This window comes from Nycticebus coucang, chromosome 5 (genome assembly GCF_027406575.1).
Source record: "Nycticebus coucang isolate mNycCou1 chromosome 5, mNycCou1.pri, whole genome shotgun sequence".
Classification (NCBI taxonomy): domain Eukaryota; kingdom Metazoa; phylum Chordata; class Mammalia; order Primates; family Lorisidae; genus Nycticebus; species Nycticebus coucang.
In genome coordinates this window covers 46,804,192-46,829,509 of record NC_069784.1, presented here as the reverse complement: position 1 = coordinate 46,829,509, position 25,318 = coordinate 46,804,192, and the positions used below count along the sequence as shown (strand labels likewise).

General features: G+C 42.2%; 1 long non-coding RNA gene across 2 annotated transcripts in view; it reads left to right on the top strand.

Moving 5' to 3' along the window:
* LOC128585914 (uncharacterized) overlaps positions 1 to 24,414 on the top strand; it is a 122,265-nt gene extending 97,851 nt beyond the window's left edge. The window contains exons 2-5 of one of the 2 annotated variants that reach the window (XR_008380141.1): positions 18,669 to 18,843; positions 20,133 to 22,803; positions 22,882 to 23,929; positions 24,089 to 24,414. This is a non-coding gene — a long non-coding RNA (uncharacterized LOC128585914). Of the gene's footprint in view, positions 1 to 18,668; positions 18,844 to 20,132; positions 23,930 to 24,088 lie in introns of both variants that reach the window. The other variant, XR_008380140.1, reaches the window with a different exon arrangement.
* The last annotated feature ends 904 nt before the right edge of the window (positions 24,415 to 25,318 follow it).

Here is a 25,318-nt window from a genome sequence, read left to right as displayed (position 1 = left end):
AAACATAAAATAAAACAAACAAAAACTGCCTCTTCCATCACCCGCATGAAACCGTCAGAAGATTCTTCACTGTTCATTACTGTGAACAGATCTAGGAAGGGCATTCAAAGAATTGCTGAGATCTCTGTGTGTCTGTGTTGACATGGTATAAAACAGCAGCCACTGAGGCCTGGCTGAGAGGATGAGGAGACAGCTGTCACATGTGTACATGGAAGTCAGGGGAGGCCCAAGGCCCTTGTCATATCGGCCCACTTAGAAGTAATAGTGAGTGTGCCCACGGTCTTACGTCTGATACGATCAGAGAGAGACACACCATCTCCACTGCTGCAGGCCTGGCTGGGCATGTGTGGCAGTTTCAAAACTTCTAGGCCAGTGGTTCTCAACCTTCCTAATGCCTCGAGCCTTTGATACAGTTCCTGTGGGTCGTGACCCACCGGTTGGGAACCGCTGCTCTAGGCCATCTGCATGGAGGCCTCCCTCAGGCCATGCTCATCTGTAGTTCTGCGTTCATGCCCTTTTCTCAGCCATCACCATGGGACTGGGGCATGCATGCTTCACTGCGGGGAATGGAATATCTTTCAAAACGATTATTTTTCAAAGACCATATTGTGGTATCTCCTTCCTGTTCCAAACTGCTGTGGTTTCCTATTGTCCGTGATACCAAGTCTGAAGTCTTGATCCTGCCATGTTCAGAGTTGTTTACTTTCTTTTTTTAACCTACCTGGATTCGTTTATTCATTCATTCACCAAATATCAGTTTGGCCTATTTAAAAATTTAAGGTGCTCCAGTCACTGGTATCAACTCCTTCCACCCTCCCCCAAGGAGGCCGTGAGCAATTCTGTCTTCACGCTGCCGTTTATGGCTGACCTGGGATGCTGGAATTCTCTCCCCTCTTTCCCTCTTTCCTGCCTAGTTGAATCTGCTTCAGTTTAACTCTTAGCTTTCATGGGATAACAGTCAAACAATGACCTGGAAAAGAAGTTCAAGATGTGACTATAGGCCATACATGGGTTTAGACATCAAGTTCCTGGCAAATCCTAGGCTCCACCTGTCTTGTTGGGTCGAATGGTTTCCCTTTTTCTCACACCCTGGCCACTTACACTGAGTGTTTGCTCCTCTACTGACCAGTTCCATCTTTTCTGTGGCTTCTGTGTCCTTGTGACTTTGGTTTGCCCTGGACCCTTCAGCAAGCTAGCACCTCAGGCAAGTCTTTTTCCATCTGCCTGTGCTGCCAGCTCTCTCATTTTGGGTTTTCCGTTTCAGATTCTAGAAAGGAATATGGATGACACACTTCATCTTTTTATGCTGGTCCAAATCCTAGATCTTAGGCAGCCCAAGAATGAACCAGGCCCTTAGATTGGAAGCTCTCTTTGAGCAGTCAGCCTTAGCTGATGGAATTCATTTCCTTCAGTGGGGACTAGAGCTGGGCTGTTTCCACATGGGCAGCTTAGGTGTGAACAGACACATCTCTGTTGCGATGGCCTTCACAGACTAGCTCGGTTTGCATATTCTCTGTATTTCTCTGCTCAATTACTTCCTCATTTTCATGAGGTTTACGATATTATACTTTTTAGTTATGCATGTCTGTGAATTTTTCTTTTGTATCCTAGATGATAAATAATTTAAGATGTGAGACTTTTAAAACAGAAGCTCAAGAACCATAGAACCACAGCTAAATGACTGCCCTACCTGAATTCTTAGTGCCATTATGATTTGAGATATTCTGTACTGCTGTCTTTGGAAATTTTTGAAATATTTCAAGAATCCAAACCTTCCTGAACTTATATCTTTTTCTCAGAATACCCCACATCCTGACGATATGAAAAAATTTCATGTCCCAATTTTTGAGGTTGAAATTATGGCTGCAATATTCACAAGGGATGGAGAAGTTCTTTAAAGGTGATGATGAAGGGCAACTGACATCTTGGAGAGATAGTGAAGAAATAGAGAAATTTTTATTTGGTAGTTCATTTACTATAGGTGATGAAGAAGAGTGTGGAATCTATTAATAAAGTTACCCATGCTTTTGACGTGGGTGATTGGGTAGAAAGTGGGAATAATATTCTAAGTTTAAAAAGATTGGAGGAAGATTGAGCGTGATCGGTATTTTACAGGGTTTCAACATTAAGTCAATAAATATTTCTTTAGTGCCCATTCTGTGCTAGGCATTGGGCTGGGGCTGGTGATACCAAAACAAATAAGACAGAGAACTTGCCATCAAGGTATTTTGTCCACAAGGGACATAGTTGGGGGAAAAATTTGTATAAAGCAGTGTGATAGGTACCATAATGGAAAGAGACCTGTGCAGATATAGTGGTAGACCCAAAAGGGCAATAATCAAGGCTTCCTGGAAAGATCATAGAAAATAAGGGTAAAAAACACTGGAGAGGAGTTTTGAAAGGTGGCTCGGTGATTGGGGAGGGCATTCTTGCAATGAGAAACCCCTTTAGAAAGGTCTGGGATACAATCAAAGGAAAAGAAGCAGAGATCAGACCTTGCAGAGCATTACAAGAGGTAATGAGTCTGGACTTTACTTTCCAGGGGAAAGGGAGCCACTGAAGAGTTGTGTGCATGGTAGTAAGGCATGCATATTTGCAGTTAGGAAATGATCGCTCAAGTAGCAGTATGAAGAATGAATTAGATGAAGATGAGATAGAAAGTGGAGACCATGTTTAGGAGGTTGTTGCAATAGTTCATGAGATAAGGAAAGCTTGATCTGCAGGAGTCGCAATAGTAATACAGAGAAAAGAAAGCTGGCGAGGCATCGCAGAAATAGAATGCACAGTATGGCAACTTTCTGGATGGAAGGATGGAAAAGAAGGAGGAGTCCTGCAGAATTGGGCAGATGGTGGTGATAATAACTGGACTCCAAAATACAGAAGTTAGTTTTAGACAACTCATCTTCCCCACTAGACTGCTGTTCCCTTGAGGACAGGGACTTCATTGTATTGACTGTTACATTACCTGTGCCTAGTACAAAATATTGAATGCCTAGTGATTGGAGTGTTTTGAGCATGTGGGATATAAAATATCTGAGGGATATCCAGATAGATGCAACCAGTAATTAGATTTGAAATTCAAAAGAGCAATCTGAGCTGGAGAGGCACATTCGGAATCATCACCTATAATGGTGAGTGAGCTCACCTAACGAGACTGCACAATGACACCGAAGGATGGTTGGGGACAGGACCTGGAGTAATAGCAATATTGAAGGGACAGGTGGGAAAAGGACAGCCATTTGTACAACTGGGAACATGGTGTCATGGAAGGCAAGGTTCAGAGAGTATCCAGAACATGACAGAGGCCTGTAGGGTCAAAATCCTAAGAAGTATAAGTATCAAGAAGTATAACTATCTCTGCTCTGGCCTCAGAATCACAGACTGCGTTCTTTTTTTTTTTTTTTTTTGAGACAGAGCCTCAAGCTTTTGCCCTGGGTAGAGAGCCATAACATCACAGCTCACAGCAACCTCCAATTCCTGGGCTTAAGCAATTCTCTTGCCTCAGCCTCCCAAGTAGGTGGGACTACAGGTGCCTGCCACAATGCCTGGCTATTCTTTGGTTGTAGTTATCATTGTTGCTTGGCAGGCCCAGGCTGGATTGTAACCCACCAGCTCTGGTATATGTGGCTGGTGCCTTAGCTGCTTGAGCTACAGGCACCGAGCCACAGACTGCCTTCTCATCAAGCCCAGTCTGTACAGATAGAGTCCCAGTCCCACAGCCTCCAATTCCTTATACAAGAAACCACAGGAGAAGCTGACTCAGCCTATCCTATTTTTCACCCATGCTGTTGTAAGGGTTGAATGAAATAATAAGGGTTAAATGAAAATAACATTTTTCATTTCAGGACCACTTTATACCCTTAAAATTTATTAAAACACCCAAACAAGTGTTCATTTGCATGTGTTATATATATCAATGTTTACCATATTATAGATTAAAATAAGAAATTAAAAACAATTTAACTCATTTAAAAGTAGCAATAATAAGCCATTCTATGTTAACATAAATAAGGTATTGCACACAGTATCACCTGTATTCTCACAAACAACTTACAGAAAAAAAAGGGGCATTGTTTTATAGTTTTTCAAATTTATTGAAAGTTTACCTTAATAGAAACAGTAATTTTTTATATCTTCACTGCATTCGATTTGTTCTGATATCACCAGTAACATAACCTCTGTTTACAGGTTACATAACCACTGTTTCTAGAATCTTATAAAAGATTGAAAGCGAAAGAAGACAAATAATATCTTAGTCTTATTATGAAAGTAGTTCGTCCTCAAAGATCCCCTGAAAACATCTCAGGGGTGCTCAGAGGTCCCAGGCTACACTTTGAGAATTGCTGATATATGTGAATACATGTGAGAAGCTATAAAGTTCACAGAAAGATGATCTGATGATCATCCTGAAAACCTACACCCGGGAATCAAAAAGGGACCTCTCTTATGTGGCTATAATTTTTCCCCAGAGGAGTAGTGTGCGAGTAACATTACTTCAACAGGTCCTCTATCCAAGACAGAGAAAGGATTTCCAGTTTAGATTTTGTACTTCCTCGTTCCTGGCAATTAAATGAAAAATGTAAAAATGCAGGGTGTTAATCCATACAATAAGTTAAGATGTTGATATCCCGAGCCCATTAAGAAAACAAGGTGCTCTCTCTCTCTCTACACACACGCACACATTTCTTTGCTTGTTTATATAATATATACAGGAATATTTTATACTAAACATACCTATTTAACACAAAAGAAAAGAAGAAGCAGTAATGAAGAAACAAAGGAACAAAAGATATGTAAGACACACAGGAAAAATAGCAAAAGGACAAATTAAACCTTAAATTACCAGTAATTATTTAATTGTAAATGTACTAACTTTAAAAAAAGAAAGATAGGCAGAATGGATTAAAAAACAACTCCAATAATGCTGTCTATAAGAGATACCTTTTAGATTCAGAGACACAAATAGGTTGAAAGTAAAGGAATGAAAAAAGATAAAACATATATACAGTATCTAAAAGAGAGTGGGAGTGTCTATACTAATATCAGACAAAATAGAGTTTAGGACAAAAATTATTACCAGAGACATGAGTCTCTCTATATATGTTTTATAATAATAAAAGATCACATTTTCAGGAAGACATAATAGTTGTAAACATATATGGACCTAACAATAGAGGCCTAAAATACATAAAGCAAAAACTGACAGAATTAAAGGAAGAAATAGACAATTTAACAACAATATTTGGAAATGTTAATGACCCATTTTCAATAATGGAGAGAACAGCTAGAAAGAAGATCAATAAGGAAACAGAACACAAGAACAGCAGTATAAACCAGCTAGACCTAACAGACACCAGAAAACACCTATAAAATCAGCAGAATATATTCTTCTAAAGTGCACTTGAAGGGCAGACCATGTTTTATACCATAAAACAATCTTAAATATACTTAAAAGAATTTAAATAATGCAAAATATTTTCTCTGACTACAATGAAATAAAATTGGACATCAGTAGCAGAAGGAAATTTAGGAAATTACAAAAATGTGCAGAAATTAAACAACAAAATTCTAAATATCTAATGAGTTGAAAAGAAATCACAAAGAAAATCAGAAAATACTTTGGGATTAATGAAAATGAAAATACAATTTATTAAAACATATGGATGTAAATAAAACAGTGCTTACAGGGAAATTTATAATGCCTAAATATGGTATTAAAAAATAGGAAAGATCTCCAATCAACAGCTGAAACTTGCTTTTTCACAAACCAGGAATTAAAAACCAAACAAAGTTCAAAACAAATAGAAGAAGGCAAAAATAAAGACGAAAGGAAAAACTAATGGAATAAAGTATAGAAAAACATTAGAGAAAATCAGTGAAACCAAAAGTTAGTTCTTTAAAAAGATTAACAAAGATTGGCAAACTTTTAGCTAGACTGACCCCAGAAAAAAGAGAATCAAAGTACTGAAATCAGGAACAAAAAGAATGGCCATCACCAACCTCGGAGCAATACAAAGGATTACAAAGGAACACCACCTACAAACTAGATAACCTAGAGAAAATGAACAAGTTTCTAGAAAGTCAAAATCTACTAACAACTAACTCAAGAAGAATAGCCAATCAAAATAGATCTATAACAAGTAGAGGGATTAAATAAGTAATCAGAAACATTTCCACAAGAAAGGCCAAGGCCTGGATGGGTTTCACTGGTGAATTCTAACAAACCTTGAAAGAAGAATTAACACAAATTATTCACAGAGTCTTTTTTAAAAAAGGAAATGCTTTACAACTCATTCTATCAGACCAGCAGTATTACACTGATGCCAAAACCAAACAAAGACATTACAAGAAAGAAAACTACATATAAATATGTTACCAATGTAGATCTAAAAATCCTCAACAAAACTGAATCAGCAAGACTTCAGTGGCAATTGCGATAACAACAAAAATAAACAAATGGGACTTAATTAAACTGAAAAGCTTCTGTACAGCTATGAAAACAACAACCAAAGCAAACAGACAAACTGCAGAATGGGAAAAGATACTTTCATATTATGAATCTTGATAACTAGAATCTACAGATAACTCAAATTAATTAACAAAAAAAGAGCTAACAATTCCAGATATCCCTGGGCAAGAGATAGAAACAGAATCTTCTCTAAAGAAGACAGACAAATGGCTAACAAACATGTGAAAAAATGCTCATCAACCCTAATCATCAGAGAAATGCAAATCAAAACCACCCTGAGATGTCACCTAACCCCAATGAGAATGGCCCACATCACAAAGTCTCAAAGCTGCAGATGCTGGCGTGGATGTGAAGGGAAGAGAACACTTTTACACTGCTGGTGGGACTGCAAACTAATACAACCTTTTTGGAAGAAAGTATGGAGAACCCTCAAAGAACTCAAATTAGACATCCCTTTTGATCCTGCAATCCCATTACTAGGGATTGCAGAAGAAAAAAAAATCTTTTTATCATAAGGACACTCACACTAGACTGTTTATTGCAGCTCAATTTACAATTGCCAAAATGTGGAAATGCCCACCAACCCAGGAATGGATTAACAAGCTGTGGTATTAACAAGCTCCAAGTATACCATGGAATACTATTCAGCCACTGAAAAAGATGGAGACTTTACATCTTTTGTATTAACCTGGATTGAGGTGGAACACATTCTTCTTAGTAAAGCATCATAATAATGGAGAAGCAAGAATCCAATGTACTCGATTCTAATCTAAAGGCAGTGGATAGCTAATACAAAGGGGGTGGGGGAATGAGTGAGTGGGGAGAGGGATAGGGGATCACGGTGTATGGCACACCTCTTGGGGCAGGACACAATTAAAAAAGGGATTTACCTAACAAATGCAATCAGTGCAACCTAATTCTTTGTATCCTCAATGAATCCTCAAATAATAAAAAGAAAACTGAATCAGCAACATGAAAAGGGTCATACACGACATCAAGTGGAACTTATCCCATGAAACAAATGTGGCTTACCATATGAAAATCAACTAATACATATAATATTCCACATCAATAGGATAAAGGACAAAGCTACAAAACTACAAACAAATTATCTCAATAGATGCAAAAAAATCATTCGACAAAGTCCAGCACACTTTAATGATAAAAATATTCAATAAACTAGGAACAAAAGGCCATCTAGAAAACAGTTAAGGCTGACTAAAAAACAACCACCACTAACACCATACCTAATGGCAATGAACTGAGTAAGATTAGAAACTAGACAAGTGGTCTTATCACTTCTATTCAACATCAAACTGGAGGTTCTAGCCAGGGCAATTGGGTAAGAAAAAAAAAAACAAAAAAAAAACAGAAGGCATTCAGATAGGAAAGAAAGAAGGGAAACTATCTTTATTTGCAGATGACATAATCTTATATATAAAAAAATCCTAAGGAATCCACTAAAGGTAGAGTTCACCAAGATACAGTTGCAGGATACAAGATCAACACATAAAAATCAATTGAATTTCTATACACTAGCAATGAGCAATCCAAAAATGAAATTAAGACTGCTGACTTGGGTCTTCCCCTTTGCCAGAAACTCTGGTCCTTTTTCTCCTTCTGTATTCCTTTCTGTCTAATAAAACCCTATCTTACCATTGGAAAAAAAAACGAACAAAAATGAAATTAAGAAAACAATTCTATAATAGCATCAAGAAATAAAATACTGAAGATTAAATTTAACAAAATTAATGTAATAGTTGCACACTGAAAACTACAAAACATCATTGAAAGAAATCACAGAAAATTTAAGTGAATGAAAAGATATACTGTGTTCATGGAGTGGAAGACAAATATTGTTAAAGTAACAATATTCCCAAGCTCAGTGCAATCTCACTCAAAATCCCCAGGTTTTCTTTCAGATATGGACAAGATAATCTTTAAATTTCATAAGGAAATGCAGGAGATCCAGAATAGCCAAGTAGTTTTGAAAACTAAGAACAAAGTTAGAGGGCAAAAACTTCCTGATTTTGAAACTTACTATAAAACTGTAGCATTGAGTGTGGTACTAGAATAAGGACAGACATGTAGATCGATGGAATAGAATTGAGAGTCCAGATAAAAGAATCCCTTACATTCATAGTCAATTAATTGTTGCCATGCCTGAAAAGCCAGTCTGATGAGGAAACAGTATTCTTTTCAACAGATGATACTACAGATATCCACATATACAAGATCCAAGTTGGACATCTAATTCACACCATATAAAAAATTAACTTAAAATGAATTAGCTAAAAATGTGAAACTCCCAGAAGAAAACATATCTGTAATATTTATACTCTTGAATTAAGCAATATTTTTAGATATGAAATCAAAAATATAAACAAAAGAAAATAGACAAGTTGGACTTTTTCAAAATTAAAACTTTGGTACTATAAAAAAAAATGAAAAGTTGATCCACCAAATGAGAGTAAATATTTGCAGATAATACCTCTGATAAGAGACTAAAGAACTTTTATAACTCAACAATAAAAGAGACGACCTAATGAAGTGGGCAAAGTCTATGAATAGGCATTTCTCCAGAAAAGGTATACCCATGGCCAATAAGCACATGAGAAGCTGCTAAACATCATTAGCTATCAGAGAACTGCAACTCAAAACCAGTGGGATACCACTTCACACTGACTAGGTATCTATAATAAAAAAGCCAGATAAAAGTAAGTGTTGGGAAGGTGTGGGGAAATTGGAACCCTCATACTACTGGTAGGAATGTAAAATGGTCCAACCACTTTGAAAACAGAATAATGGAATATAAAAAAAATAAAGGAACAAATAGAATAAAGAACTGCCCTATTCTGGTAGTTCCTCAAAAAGCTAAACATAGAATTGCTATGTGGCCTGGCAATTCTGCTCTTAGGCACATATCAGAGGGAGATGGAAACATGTGTCCATACAAAAACTTGTATCTGAATGTTCACAGCAGCATCATTCATAATAGCCAAAGTTGAAAAAGCCCAAATTTCCATTAAGTGACGTATGGATAAATAAAATGTGGTACATCCATATAATGGAATATTATTTTGCCATAAAGAGAATGAAGTGTCAGCACATACAGCAACGTTAATGAATCTTGAGCACAGTGTGGTATAAGTCGGAGAAGCCAGGCACAAAACCCCCACCCTGAATGAATGTGTTGCTGTGGAAAGTGTGGAAGAGGTAAATCCTGATGCACAGATAGTGGGCACAGATAGTGGCACACACCAAGGCCCCACCCCCCTCCCTCCTTTCCTCTCTCTGCTTTTCCTTCCCCCCCCATGACCTTAATTGTTGTTAATTGTCCTCATATCAAAATTGAGAACGTAGGATTCATGCTTCTCCATTCTTGTGATGCTTTATTAAGAATAATGTCTTCCACTTCCATCCAGGTTAATACGACTGCTTTGCTTTTTCACTTTTGCTTATTTGGGTGGATGACGGCTCTGTTAATTAAAGCAAGGCATTTTTAAGCTTTAGTCAAATGTTGACACATGTGGATTAAAGGTTCACCGATGGGGTGATCTCTATCTTTCCAGAAGCAGCACAAAGCAGAGAGGGATTTTAGTGTCAGTTATACTTGGGTTTAAACTCTAGTTTTACAATTTCCTAGCTTTAAGACCCTGAGCAAATTATATTATTTAAAACCTCTGAGCCTCAGTCTCCTTATCTGTTGAATTTCACTGTGAGGCCGAAAAGAGATAATACTTAGCTCAGGGCCCAGAACACAGTAAGAAGTTAATAAATCTGTGTCTGTACACTGAGTGATCAAGGCCAGATTCTTGGCTTAGGAGAGAGGGTGGCAGGGCCTGCTTTGGCAAACTGAAGAGGATCTGGCATTTATTGATTGCCTACTTTGTGCCAAGGACTTTTTCATATACTTGCTCTTAAGCCTCACAACCCTGAAATATATGTATTGATTCATATTTACATGTGGCAAAATAGAGGCTCAGCAAGATTAACTCCCTTGTGGAAGGTCATACAGGCTATTTGTTGTGCATTCAAATCCAAGCCTGACTTGGATTGACTGCCAAGGTCAGGGTCCTTCTTTCATTCTGCATTATCCCAGCCTTGGCCCTGGTGGTCTTGCTTCCTACATTCCCCTCCATCTTGTCCTGCGTCAGCTCCATAAGCAAACAGCCCGGCTACTTGGCTTTATCTGCCACATTTCTCTCCTGCTCGTCCCTTCACCTCCATCCCAGCTGACCTCTGGATGATGCCTCTGGGTTCTGTTGTTGCAGGCAGAGGCTAGACTTTCTGTGATGCAATGCCGTAGAGGTCACCCAAGGGTGGGTACAGGTGAACAAAAGTCCCTCTAACCTTATTCATCTTTTATGAGTCAGCTCAAATGTCACCTGCAGCCTTCTCTGAAATCAGTTCTTCTTTTCTTTGTTCTCCCATGATATGTTACCTAGATCTCTGTTACGTATCTGCCATTATGTTTAAACCATTGGCTGTTACATATCTGCCATTATGTTTAAACCATTCTCTTATTTTTCTGTCTTCCGGGCTGAGAAAAATCTATATTTAATCTCTTAGTCTCTAGCCTCAACTAAGGATTATTTAATGAAGGGCTTCTTAACATTTTTTGTTTTGGGGGGTACAGGGTCTTGCTTTGTCATCCTGGCTGAAGTTTCCTGGTATCATCACAGCTTCCTACAACCTCAGACCTCTGGGCTCAAGCAATCCTCCTACCTCAGCCTACCGAGTAGCTGGGACTACAGGTGTCTACCCACTGCGCCAGCTAATTTTTGTATTTTTGTAGAAATGGGGTCTTGCTCTTGCCCAGGGTGGCCTTGAACTCCTGGCCTCAGTGATCCTCTTGCCTTGGCCTCCCAGAGTGTTAGGTCTACATGCATAAGCCCCCCACCCCCACCCAGCCTTAACATTTTTATGTTCTTGCAGTCCTTTGGTAGTTTGACTAAGCCCAAAACTTTGTCTCAGTTTATAAAATACATAAAACAAACTATATAGGACTATAAAACAAACCAATTATGTAGAAATACTGTAATAACAATTTTAATAAACAAAGTTAGACTTTAATGATGCATTGCTTATTTATTAACATATTAAACAATAAGATCTACTTCTAATACCTACCATAATTTTGAAGTTGTGATGGGAGCAGAAATAATACAGGGTGTCCATAAAGTTCATTTTACTATTTAAACTATTTACTATGTTAAACTATTTTAAATTGCCCATGAACTTTATGTCCACCCTGTGTTTCAAGATCCACAACTAATCTAATACTAATACCTTTATGTGCAGTTTGTATTATGACCAAGTCACTGAGACCACGACTACAGTTTGTTTTTTACTCTCATAATTGAAGAGAATGCTAAATTTCAGTTTTAAGTATTGAAAGTAAAGATGTAATTTTTAAAATCCAAATTCGCAATATCTTGAGTTCTATTCAAAGACCCCAGATTAAGAATCCCTCATTTAGGGGCAGCGCCTATGTCTCAGTGAGTAGGGTGCTGGCCCCATATACTGAGGTTGACAGGTTTAAACTTGGCCCCAGCCAAACTGTAACAAAAAAAATAGCCAGGCGTTGTAGTCCCAGCTACACGGGAAGCTGAGCCAAGGTAATCGCCTAAGCTCATGAGCTGGAGGTTGCTGTGAGTTGTGACACCACTGCACTCTACCAAGGGTGACAAAGTGAGACTCTGTCTCAAAAAAAAAAAAAAAAAGAATCCTTCATTTAGCTGGGCACTGCGGCTCACGCCTAAAATCCTAGCCCTCTGAGAGGCGGAGGTGGGTGGATTGCTTGCACTCAGGAGTTTGAGACCAGCCTGAGCAACAGTGACACCCCCATCTATACTAAAAATAAAAAAACTAGCTGCACATGGTGGCCCATGCCTGTTGTCCCAGCAACTCAGGAGGCTCAGACAAGAGGATTGCCTGAGCCCAGGAGTTTGAGGTTGATGTGAGCTAGGACATTGCAGCATTCTACTGAGGGTGACACAGTAAGACTCTGTCTCAAAAAAAAAAAAAGAATCCCTCATGTCCAAATTTTCTGGAAGCCTGCGATGATCAGGAGTAACTTATTTCCTCTGTGCTTCCGTAATGCTCAGTACTGGGCTTAACAAGCTTGACAAACTGAATTGCAAATGTTGGTATAAGTGCATGTGTCTTTCTTATCTGGGGGATAGTATACATACTTTAAGGGGCTGTCTTAAATAATTATCTTTGCTTTCTAGAAGGGTGCTTGGAATAGGATAGATCTTTAATGAACAGCTGTGAGGCCGAGTGTGGTGGCTTAGGGCCCAGAACTCTTGCAGGCTGAGGTGGATCACTTGAAGCCAAGAGTTTGAGAACTGCCTACATAATGAGACTCCCTCTCTACAAAAAATATAAAAAATTAGTCAAGTGTGGTGGCACTTGGGAGGTTGAGATGGCGGTCACTTGAGCTTGGGAGTTCAAGGCTGCTGTGAGCTATGATCATGACTCCAGCCTGGGCAAAAGAGCAAAAGACTGTCTTAAAAAACAACAACAACAAAAACATGGTGGAAGTAGCATGAATGAATGACAGGCTCTAATTTATTGTTGAATGATGCAAGTTTAGCACTGCAGCAGTGGCTTCTTGTCCATCTGCAGTTCGCTAGTTCTTCAAAGAACATCTCAGAACAACCTCCCTCTCAAGGCGTCCCTGACTTCACCCAGCATCACTGCTTTCTCTTCCAAGTACATGCCTCCTATAATGGGACTCAGCTTAATTAAGAAGAAGAATAGTCTTTCCCCCTATTTTTCTGTTTATATAAATGTTTGTGAATCATATATCTGATAAGGAACTTGTATCTGAATATATAAATAACTCTTATAAGTCAACAATAAAAAGACAAATGACAATTAAGAATGATCAAAAGATTTGAATAGTCATTTCTCCAAAAAAGATATACAAATGGCCAAAAAGCATGTGAAAACATATTTAACATCATTAGATATCAGAGAAATGCAAAACAAAACCACAATGATATATCACTTCACCTCCATCTTGACTATAATAAAGAATGCAGATAAGAAAAACAGATAATAAGTGTTGGCAAAGATACAAAGATAATAAAACTCAGATACTTCTGGTGAGAATATAAATTGGGCAGTCACTTTGGAAAACTGTGTGGCAGCTTCTCAAAAGGGCATTGGAGTCTGACCTAGCAATTCTACTCCTAGGTACACACCCAAGAGAAACGAAAACTTATGTCCATACACAACTTTGCACATGAATGTTCATAGCAGCTTAGCTCAAACAGCCAAAAAGTGGAAATAATTCATGTGCTGATCAACTAATAAGTGAATAAATAAAATGTGGTATATTGATACAATGGTGTATTATTTGGTAAATAAAAAGTAATCAATTATTGGGAGATGCTACAACATGGATAAACCTTAAAAACATTATGCTAAGTGCAGTAAATCACTCAAAAAGGCTGCATATTATTGTATAATTCCATTTATATGAAATGTCAATAGGCAAATCAATAGAGACAGAAAATGGTTGACTACTTTCCTAGGGCTGAGGGAGTTGGGAAGAAATGGAGGCTGACTATGGTACTGAGATCTTTTGGTGGGGGCCAAGATGAGACTATTCTAAAATTGATTGTGGTGACGGTTGCACAATGCAGTGAGCATACTACAAACTTTGAGAGGTATACTTTAAATAGGCATATTGTCTAGCATGTGAATTACAGCCCCCAAATGCTGTTGTTTACACACACACACATTTTAAAAGCTTAGCATGGGGGAGAGAGCACACAGTCTGTGTAGCACGTGGAAGGAAGCTGCACGTGTGTGGATCACGGAGCACGAAGGAAAGAACCGAAGCTGCCGGGAGCTTTGAGCGATTTAAATACGAGGATGTTGCAAAGGCTTACAAAGGGCTTAACAGAGGGATGACATAATCCTACTCCTAGTTTGGCAAGCTCTCTAAGGCTGCAGGTGAAGACAGGTCTGGGAAGAAGTCCCTGGAGGCAGGGAGCCATGTGGGCCTTGTGCAAGCATCCCGGTGGAAGACGGGAGTGGAGTTTCCTGGGGATCGTGGGCCTAGCAGTGGTAGGACTTGAGTATCTGGTTGGTTAGAGAGGATGAGGGTTGAGAGAGAAAGGAAGGATGAGTTCCAGCAGGAAGAAGTGGTTGAAAGTGCTGAGTTTCAGCTGCAGTCTCAGCAGGCTACCTGACAGCCACACAGAGACCCAGAGCTCAGCAGAGGACCACGTCCTTGGCAGTGCAGTCCCTGACAGCCAGGCAGAGCAGAGTCCTAGAGGACAATTGAGCAGGGTGAGGAGACAGGAAGGGCCAATCTTGTCTAAAATGCCACTGTTCTTCTCAGGATGACTTCTTGAGTTTTGTGTTGAAGGAATGGTTGATCTTTCTCTCTCTCTCTCATACGCACACACAAATGAAAAATAAACAATAAGGAGAGGGTCTGGCCAATCATTTCACTTTTTGAGATTTACAGTAAGGTTTCTCTGGAACTTGGCTTACTTTCTTCCCATTCTGTGAATTCTCTTTGTTTTCCTTTGCACACACTTTCTCCCCCACCCTCCCAACAGTCATCCACAGTGGCTCAGAACCTCTTGTGGGAAAAGTCTTTGAGTATTTGGTCTTTAGCAGAGTCTGAGAAACCAAACCTTGCATTCTTCCAAGTAGGTTCCTGAAGTGCTCAGCTCCAGTGACTGTGACAAATGCTAGAAGGTTTTCTGCCTTATGGCTCATTTAACCAGAATCATCCATTTCTTGCCTTTCTCCCAGAGCCTGTTGCTTCACTAACTGTAAAAGACTTTGACATTTAAAAGTGATAGTGCAATTCTCAATGTAAGTCTTTTGAAAACCACTTTGGAAATCTGTTTGGCAGTATTTACCGAAGCAGAACTCGTACATGTCTTCTGACCCGGCCATTCTACTCCTAGGTAGAGGCACAACAGAAACAGGAGCATGATATTCACCAAAAGACAATACTTGCCGTTGCTCTACTGGTAATGACCATGACCTGGATGCCACCTTCACATCCACTGATGGTTGCACGGGCAGATTGTAGCATAGTCATGAGAATGGACCATCTGCAACTGCACACAGACATGCGGACGAATCTCAGGCACACAATGTTCCTTGGAAGTCGCCAGACATAAAGGAATCGAATCCTGTTTGCAAAATAGGTGGAAAGGTTTTGGCAGGCAGCAGGCATGAAGGGGCTTTGGGGCGCAGGCCTGTTCTCTTTATCTATCTGGGTTTTGATTCCATGAGTGTGTTCTGCTTGTGAAAATTCAGCAAGCTCTACTGCACGTGTGCCTTTCTTTATGTGTATTATACCTCAATACAAATGTTTAAGATAGGAAAAAAAATCTATAAATATTTTTTGGGTGTTTGCTGCTATCTAACAAAGCCCATTGATTTTACGTGGTTTTATGAATGTGGTTTATAACAGTGATGATTAATTCTGATTGTAACCTGCGTATTTTGACACAAATGAGTAATTCAGTGCTTGCCAAGGGTTGATGGTAGAAAGGGCCTGTCCCAGGTGCAAGCACTAAGGATTGCATTGTCTGAAGAATTTAAAACAACGACAAAATAAATTTTTTTTGAGACAGAGTCTCACTTTCTCATCCTTGGTAGAATGCTGTGGCATCACAGCTCATAGCAACCTCAAACTCTTGGGCTTAAGCAATTCTCTTGCCTCAGCCTCCTGAGTTAAAACAACAAAATAAGTGGACCATAAGTCTGTTAGCTTTTTTATTATTACCGTGCTCTGCACTAGTCCTTCTTAGCCATAATAGTGACAAAATAGCCTGTCCATTCCTTAACAAATAAGTTGCTAATCTAAGGTCTAAACAATTTCTGGGACTACTGTTGACTGAAACTGACCTCACCCCCTGCCCTGCCATTAGTAGGCCAGTGATGGAGAGAGCAGCTATGATTTCAGAGGTAAGTGCATCGTATCAGAAACCAGACCCGTCCTTTTTGTATATAAATCTTATTACACCTCACAGCTGTATGGGTCAGGTATTGCCCTCTGCATTTTATAGATGAAAAACCTGGGGGCCATAGAGATTGTGGGACTTTCTCTGACTTACTTGGGTAGTAAAGAGAAGAGGCCTTCTTACACCAGTCCCCCAGGGCCTTCTGGTCCCTGGATGGAAGGCTTTCGATATGTACTTGCTGAATGAAAGGGTGAGTGGGTGAAGACGTGATCATTATTTGAGTTGGTTCAAGGAGGAGGTTCTACATGAATCTGACTTCTTGTCTAAGCTGCTTTAGGTGAGAAAACTGTGGATGTGCCTGTTTCCTTCCAAGTTGAGGAGTAAGTCCCTTGGAAAGTATAGTGACCATTTCTTGGCTTATTTTTTATACAGTCATCTACATGTTGTAACTATTCCCAGTAGGTTTTGTACCCCCATTTGAAGATGGGAAGCTTTGGCCTGAGCCCTCAAGTAATGAAACTGAGGTCACACAGCCAGCCACGGCAGTGATGCCCTTTGTGGTCATCAGAATGGGCTGTGGGATCTGGAAGACCCGCATTGGCTATACCTCTTGCTAGCAGTGTGACTTCAGAAACATTCATAGTATTTTCTCACCTCACTCTTATAAAATAAAATAATAAGAATTATAATAGTATTTGCCTAAGAGGCTGCGAATGTGAATGCCGGTGGCAGCCAGAGGCAGCCAGAGGCTGGGAGCTCTGCAGAACTGCTGTCAGAGGTTCGGCCCCCACCTGAGATGGCCCTGAGGGAGGCCAGGCTGGAGTGGAGGCTGGGCTAGAGTGCAGGCTGGGCTGGAGTGGAGGCTGGGCTGGAGTGGAGGCCGGGCTGGACTCCACTCTTCAGGCCTGTGCTCAGCCATTCTGTTGTTCTCTCAGTCAGCATTTCTGGAGCACCCAAGATATTCCCAGGTGGTTCTAAGCACTGGTGATTAAAAAAAAATGAATAATGCTCAGGCCCTTTCTTTTGAGGGAGACAAACTTGGAAACAACCAGTGCAAACACAGTGTTTCATCTTCAGGCTCTGGGAGTCTCATCACAGCAAGTCTAAGGCTGAGGAGGCTGTTGACAGCTCACGTCGCCTTTCAGTAGGATAACACCAAAACAATCCCAGCCTGGCAAAGGGCTCTGTTTCAGTAAAACCCTGGAGAAGGAGTATTTTATAACAATCTTGTGCAATTCACTGGGCACTTACAGACCTTCAAGGCTGCAAGGCAAGTCACGTAGCCAGTCAACAAACCAGCGAGCACAAGTTGGCCCACTTTTGTCATCACCTGCAAAAGGACCTTTGGGCCTAAGGAGCATAGGGTCCTCCAGAGCTTCATAGCCTAAGACAGCCAGACTGATTTTTACAGATACCTGAAGACCAAAATAGTAACATCACCCAAGCAGTACACACATAGGGTCTCTTCCCAGATCATTCAGCCTCTCTCCATGCCCACGGGAACCAGCTGCTTCTCTCTCTTTCCTGCTTAGCCCTCAGCCCTGCTCTTGTTTGTTCTCTTCCGCAGAGAGCACAGGCCAGGGGCCCTCTCACCCAGTGCTGCTCTGGGTATTGATACGTTTATCTTTGGGCTCTCCTGAATGAACACTGCGGGCTGTTAGTGGACACACGTTTCATTTAGTGCTTATCTCTGCAGGTCACCCGTGTGGCTCCCCCGCTCCAGCTGTTGGCATGTGCTCTCAGCCACCCGGGGGCATCTGTGTTTATCTGCTTGGATGAGAGCAGACCAAGAATATGAGAGCCAATATGATTCTGACCCACCTTGTTCCAGAAAGGACTCTGGTGGCCTATGTGGGTAATTAAAAAAAAAAAAAAGTTAATATGAGTTTGAATGTAAGCTAAAAGCAGGGAAAAAGAAATAAGAAAATTAGAGGTCAGGGCTAAGTGAGACAGAAATCAAGCAAAAAGAAAACCCACATTCCATACTGACCTCTCACCTACTGTGAGGTCAGTGTGTCACAACAGATGCGCATGAATATAAACATGTAGATTTCAAACTGGGAGTATTCCAGACATTGCCGAGTCTTTCCTGCCCTCCCGGGGCTGACTAACTTCTCTGGCCCAGTCCCCTGTAGCCTCGGTTGGTGGAGACGAGGGGGAGAGACCCCTCCTCTTCCTTCCTAGCAATCTCACCATCTCCTTTCTCAGCCACCACCTGTTTATTCACACTGGTTTGACTTTTTCTTCAGATAAGTGTGTTTTGGGAGTGGAGACTGCAAGATTAGCTAGGGTGGAGCAGGGAGAAAACAACTACCTTCCCTTCAGCCTGCCCAGGAAGCCTAAGGGAAGAGGGGGTGTTTCCGGAGATGTTGGAACAATGGGAGAAGGATGCTTGGCAGAGGGCAGGGGCAGAGAACCAGCCAGGTGACTTGGGAGAAGAGCTGGAAGGGAGGGTGGGACAGAAAAGAACAAACAAACTGGGGAGAGACGAGACCTTTGAAGCAGGGGTGCGCTCCAGGCCACTGCTCGAGTAGTGCTAGTGGGCAGCTCCCACACTGAGGGCCGGGGGGATGTGCCCCCGCTGGCTGGCCAGGGAGGAAGAACTCCACACCACGAGAAACAAGGCTGATGCCTTGACTGAGATAGTCAGCGATGGGGGAGGGTGATCAGATTCAGATCAGAAGTGAGTTTGTCAAGCTCGACAGGGCCAAGTCCTCAGATTCCTGTGTGCAGGTGTTCCTTAGCCTGGAGGGAGCCTGGGCCCTGGAAGCTGAAGAGGCCCTCACTGAAGTCCTGGGAAAGGCTCTGCTGATCTCATGAGGCTTTTATGCAACATACAGGGTGGCCGCAAAGTTTGTGTGCAATTTACAATAGTTTACTAGTTTATAGTTTTAAAGAGTAAACTATTGTAAATTGCATGCGAACTTTATGGCCACCCCGTATTGTAGCCATTAGCATAGCTGATGAAGCCCTTTAGACTTGCATAGGAGTTTTCAGCTTCCTGCAGAAAAGCCACCTTCCTGTTAAGGGCTAATAATACTCGGGGCCCTGATCTGCAGTGACATGGCTCAGAGGTCACCAAATGCAAAGAGTCCAAGGGAAGGAGCCAGGCCCTGCCAGCACTGTTTCTGGTCTCTCTTCGCTGGACAAATGCCATCTCAGGAAAACTGAAGACGTATTTTTCAATTAACAACAGGGACTTTCTGGACTGGGAGTCACGCACGTGTTGGACAGTTTGCTGCAATACTGAGTGCAAGATATCTTAAAGTTTAATTCCTAGAGTGAAAGGAGCATGAGCTGTGTGAAAACAGGAAGGGTCCCAGAATAAAGATGAGGTGCATTATAAGTTCACACATGAAGGTGGAAACTGGGACTACTCCAGATCTTCCCACTCAAAACTCCTGCCAGGTGCCCATCCCCCACCAAGCTCTTGTAGTCCTCTGGGATTTTTCCTCCTATGATCAGCAAGTGGGCTATGGATGCTTATGGGAACCCACGGAGCAGGTGTTGTTTTCTAGAAAGATGTAGCAACATGTTTGAGTTATCTGTGAGATGCACCAAGTTCATGGCTGTTTTATAACATGCATGATAGTAGTGGCAGTCTGGTTATTGATTTGAGAACTGACATGGGGGCGGGGTTCAAGGTTAGAGACAGTGGCCTGGGTGAGAACTTTAAAAGATAAAAATCTCTTTGTATTTTTCTCTGCATTTAGGTGGCCATCAGCTCCCAAGAGAGATTACAGCATCCTGGATCCCGATAGATGTTAGAAGATGAAAACACAAAGAAATAAAAATCTGAGGTATACCTCTTCAGATCTACTTTTTTATTAAACCCCTATGCCTTGGAACGAACACAGCAGACTCTCAGAGCCTTGAGATACCCGTAATTAAACTGTGTCCCTCTACACAGTGGAGATGAGCAGTTCTTTAGGAGATCTGTGGGTTGAGGCCTACGGGGTGGGCTCCACACGTGTGATCCAGGAGAGTAGTGAGCTTCTGGCTGTGACTCTCACCTGCCAGCCTAGCCCCAAACAGTTCTGAAAGTCACCACATTTCTCTCAACAGGAGCCAAGACAGAATGTTGGAAAGAGGCATGCGGGCTAATTTGCAATATTTCAGCATCAGGGAAGATATAAATGCGGCATTTTCTGAGTTGCAACATGCTCTGACTCAGCTCTTTGCTAGTGTGGATTTGTATTCACCTGTTATTAATTTTGTCTCTGCCTCACCCTGGGCATTGAAGGGTTTGGGACTTCTGCCAAAACACCTAGATAAGAGTTTTCCTGCCAAGAAACCATCGTGTGTATAAACAGTACCACCACCCAAACACAAAGGGGCCAGCCACACTTACGTGTTTGAGAAATCACTTGCCCCTCAGAGAACTTTACTGTCAGCTGAGAAAGTGGACCACGGTCAGTCCCTCTGTGACCATGTAGCTCCCCTGGTTCCATGTCCTCAGGCTGCTCAGCCCTGACGCCAGCCAGACTTATGCAGTCAGTCTTCAAGCGAATATGGGAGAGAAGAGCATGGAGAAGAATCATTATTTTTTTTGCTACTGGAAAAGCCCCTGCACATGTCCAGCCAGTGAAATCTTCCCTCTGTATTCACCATCTTAAAGATCACCGCGTGTGAACTGGCTGGCTCGGAGCTTCCTACAAGTTTGAGCTGCTCAATAATCGTCTCTGAATTTGCCCTTCCTGCTGCTTCTACAGAGAGTTCACGTGCAGTGGCGGGCTCCTCATTCTATAGCATCTGCACTTCATGTCTGTACCTCTCTCATCAAGGACCACTCAGAGCTGTCACTACCCGGGTGCATGCATTCGGTAGTTCTGTGCACCAGGCTCTGTGCTTTCCACATACTGTGTAATTTCATCCTGCGTCTCTCACACACACACACACACACACACACACACACACACACACTAACCCTAAATGGCCAGCATTATTGCTGTTGTACAGATAAGACCTGGGAGACACAAGAGTCTAAGTAATTTGCCTGAGGTCACCTGACTTGCAGATGGTGGAGGAAGGAGTTAAGGCCACATCGGCGGCCCTGAATCCCACACCGGTATCCTGTCTGTTTCTACATCTCCCCCAAACAGAGGTCTCTGTGTCTCTCTGCCAAGCGAGAAAACGCCTCATCCATTCATTAAATGTTTGCTGATCATCTGCTGTGGTACAGGCAATATCTTAGCTCAGGAATTGTTGAATTTTTCTCTATCAAAGACCAGACAATAAATATTTTCACTTTCATGGACCATGTGGTCAGTCACTACTCAGCTCTGCTGTCGTAGTGTGAAATCTCAACAGCATCCATGGCTAATCTGTAAATTAATGAACTTGACTATGTTCCAATAAAGTGTCATTTCCAAAAGGAGGCCGTGAGCTGGGTTTGGCCCATGAGCTGAACCCTTCTGCTCTAGGCACTGGGGTCATGATAGAAGGAAAAAAAAAAATCCACAAAAATGCTTGCCCTTGTGGAGCTTATACCAGAAAGGAGAAACAATTATATTTCTTGGTTTATCCCATAAAAACTGTCATAAAACCTAGGAGTTGCTGAGCACTCCGGAAGTGCAAATCAGGGTCAGTCCTCTTGTAGCTCTCTTGGCTGGAGGGTGTTTGTTCTGTGTGAACAGATCCCGTGTCACCCCACCCCGGAGGACCCACCTTTCCTTCTCTGCCTTCTTATTGGTTTGACTCTGTCATCCAGCTCTGTACTGAGGGCAGAGGGCCTCAGATTTTAGGGCATCAAAATCATCCAGGGACACATGCTCACAAAGGAAGGACCACGGCGCCCACAGGGAGGCAGCCGTGCAGGACAAACCAAACTGCCCATACTTTGATCTTAGAGGTCCAGCCTCAGAAAACTGTGAGAAAATTATAAATTTATGTTAAGCCACCAAAAAAAAAAAAAAAAAATCAAATCCATAACAGTTTAATGGGCCTCATTCTAGAGAGTCTGATTCAGTAGGTTTATGGTGAAGCCCACGATTTTCCATTTCTTATTTATTTATTTAAGACAGTCTCACTCTGTTGCCCTCGGTAGAGTGCTATGGCGTCATAGCTCACAGCAACCTGAAGCTCCTGGGTTTGTGTGATCCTCTTGCCTCAGGCTCCTGAGTAGCTGGAACTACAGGTGCTGATGATAATGCCCAGCTAGTTTTTCTATTTTTAGTAGAGATGGGATCTCACTCTTGCTAGGGTGGTCTCAAACTCCTGAGCTCAAGCGATCCACCCAATTCAGCCTCCCAGGAGGCTGGGATTAGAGGCCTGAACAACCGTGCCGACCCTGAAATTTTCCATTTCTAACAATTTTCCAGACACTCCCTGTGCTGCTGTTCCCTGGACCACACTCTGAGACCCAGTGATCTCTGGGAAGAGCAGGTGAGTCTAACAGACACTGTTAGATAGTCTGTCAGATATTTCGTCCTTGGTGTCACGTAACCCTTAATTCTTCTTCAGGTAAAACCCTCCTGGCCCTTTAACAGATCCACATATGAGAAATGACAAACTCTGCTGCCACTAGTTGGGCTGCATACCTAGGATACAATATTGACAGCCACAAAGAAGTCACTGCAATTATACACAAACAGTGAGGAACATCGTGTACAGTTGCACTCCTCGGACCAAAGGGCAAGACCCAGGCCCAGGCTGAGACTGTGGGAAAGAACACTGTGATAACAGCCTACAAGAGGATACCGGTCTCTCTTTCACATGTGACTTTGGGCAAGTCCTTATCCCTCTCCAGCTCTCAGCTTTCCTATCTGGTGCATGAAAATTGGCCAACGTCCTTCTATTAATGGGAATTCTGATATTCTTTAGTAGGTGGGGAAATCTCAATAGACACCCTACCACCTCCCTCCTGGAGGCATCTCGGGGACATTTCCCACGTGCAGCCATCCACAAGACCTGCCCCTTATGTCCACAGTACATGTAGTCCTGTTTTCTCCCAAGAGTTGCTTTGCATTTACTGAGTTTGTGTTCTGGCGTGATGTGCTACGTCATTGGCTTACATCAATTAATTTTCTCTCCTTTGCTCCAGATATGGAAGCAGAATACTGTTTGGGGGCCCAATGCCAATCTCCTTTTCCTGCCTCCTGGCCCTGGGAGGTAAATCCTCTGTGTTCCCGGACTTCTGTGGGGACCCACAGCTGGGCAGCCCCAGGGCCACCTGAGGTGGCTAAAGACTCTCCTTCCACCCTGAGGTCCAAGCCTCAGCCGCAAAGCAAAAGATCCCTGGTTCCTGGCACATGGCCTTTGAAAGTTAAACTGTCATCCACCCCTTGGTCTGATCAAGCAGCTCACCAGCCCTTGAGTTTAAATAACAACCACAAAACAAACAGCGCTGAAGGCTCCCAGCAAGGTTTCTTTAGCCCAGGAGAATGCTGCCTTCAGTTTCTGGGCAATATTGTGAAACAGGGTCATTTCTTTTCCTGTGAAAAGCTGGTCATGATATTTTCCATAAGGAGAATTAATCTGGCAGGAGAGTATGGACAAACAAGGCAGCGAGGTAGGTCGGCCACCCCTCCATTTTCTAGAGGGCATATAGTGGAAACCGGGAGGGCAACTGAGTTAGGGTCTGGTGGCAGGAAGTCCCAGGTTCTTTGGAAAGTAAGCCTGGTAAGGGAGGAGAAAGCACTGCTCAGACCAGTTACTTCTTCTTTTTAAGCTATCTCCAATTACTTCCGGAAGAAAGGGCAGGAAATCTTCCTAAATCGTCGGATCCTGCCGTCGGACCACCACAGGGTTTTACCCTGGCCGTGCTGTTTTCTTGCTGGGAGCCCCTGGCCAGTTGCTGCATCCCTCACAGCCTCTGGTTTTCCTAAGTGAGGATGATTATACCTACTTGCCCAGAAGTGACGGTGAAGGGAGGTCATATACATGATTGTGTTCAACATATTGATGTTAATATTATCTACATAGTTGTTCCAAAATATTAACTCAATGGTTTAATGTATAATAAGCCTTCAATAAATGTCATGTGGTTAAGTCAGATACCATGGGTGAGGTGTTTGGAGTATTGATTACAAAATACCTTGGTGAGAAGTGAAAGACAGGCTTGTTGAATTCCTTCCTTCAGCAAACCTTTTTCTCTCTGAGTATGTTGGTGCTTCTAGAAGTTGAGAAGACACACATGAAGTTTGGAATTCTACAGAGAAGGTTGATGCAGGAGGAATCTCAGCTATGGTATACACAGTCTGACCCACAGAGAGGAGTTACCTGCCCAAGGTCACGTAGCGGGTGAATGCGGGCACAGGGATTAGGCACAATCCTGCTGGGATTCCTCCAGCGCGTGCTTCACTGTTGCATATGCCAGCTCACCTGAGCTCTTGGGCCGTGTTACTGAAACAACTCAGGCTCTTGGTGTCAAAGCCACCATGACCTTCATGCTCCAGAGGCCAGAACAGACATAGCAGGGAGCTGGGGTGGGCTGGGAAGAAGTTCAAGGATGGGGAGAGGCAGGTCTCCACTCCACCCCCTGAACCCCTTACCTTACCCTTGGCCTCTCCTCTCCCCACAGCTTTATTTTACAGAATCGATATTTGAAGACCTCAGCCTCCCCCTCACCCAATGCATACCTCATATACCTTTTCCCTTCATTGGAGAACTGACTTCCACAAAATTGCAAGAAAATCACTTGAAGGGCAGCTGTGAAACTCTCATTGACTCATCTGTTTTTGTACCTTGGGCTTTAAAACTTTCCACTGTATCCCCATCAGTGCTTCCCACTCTTTCCCTCTCTCGGATGGTGCCTTTCCTGGAAATCCATCTGTAGACAGGGATTCTTGGCAGCAGCATTTTCCAGTTCTTGTGGCACCTGCTAACTCTCCCCCCAGCCCTAGGCACCCCCACTGGGTAGGGACTTCATTGCTGGGTAAAGCAGGGCATTAGTTTGGAG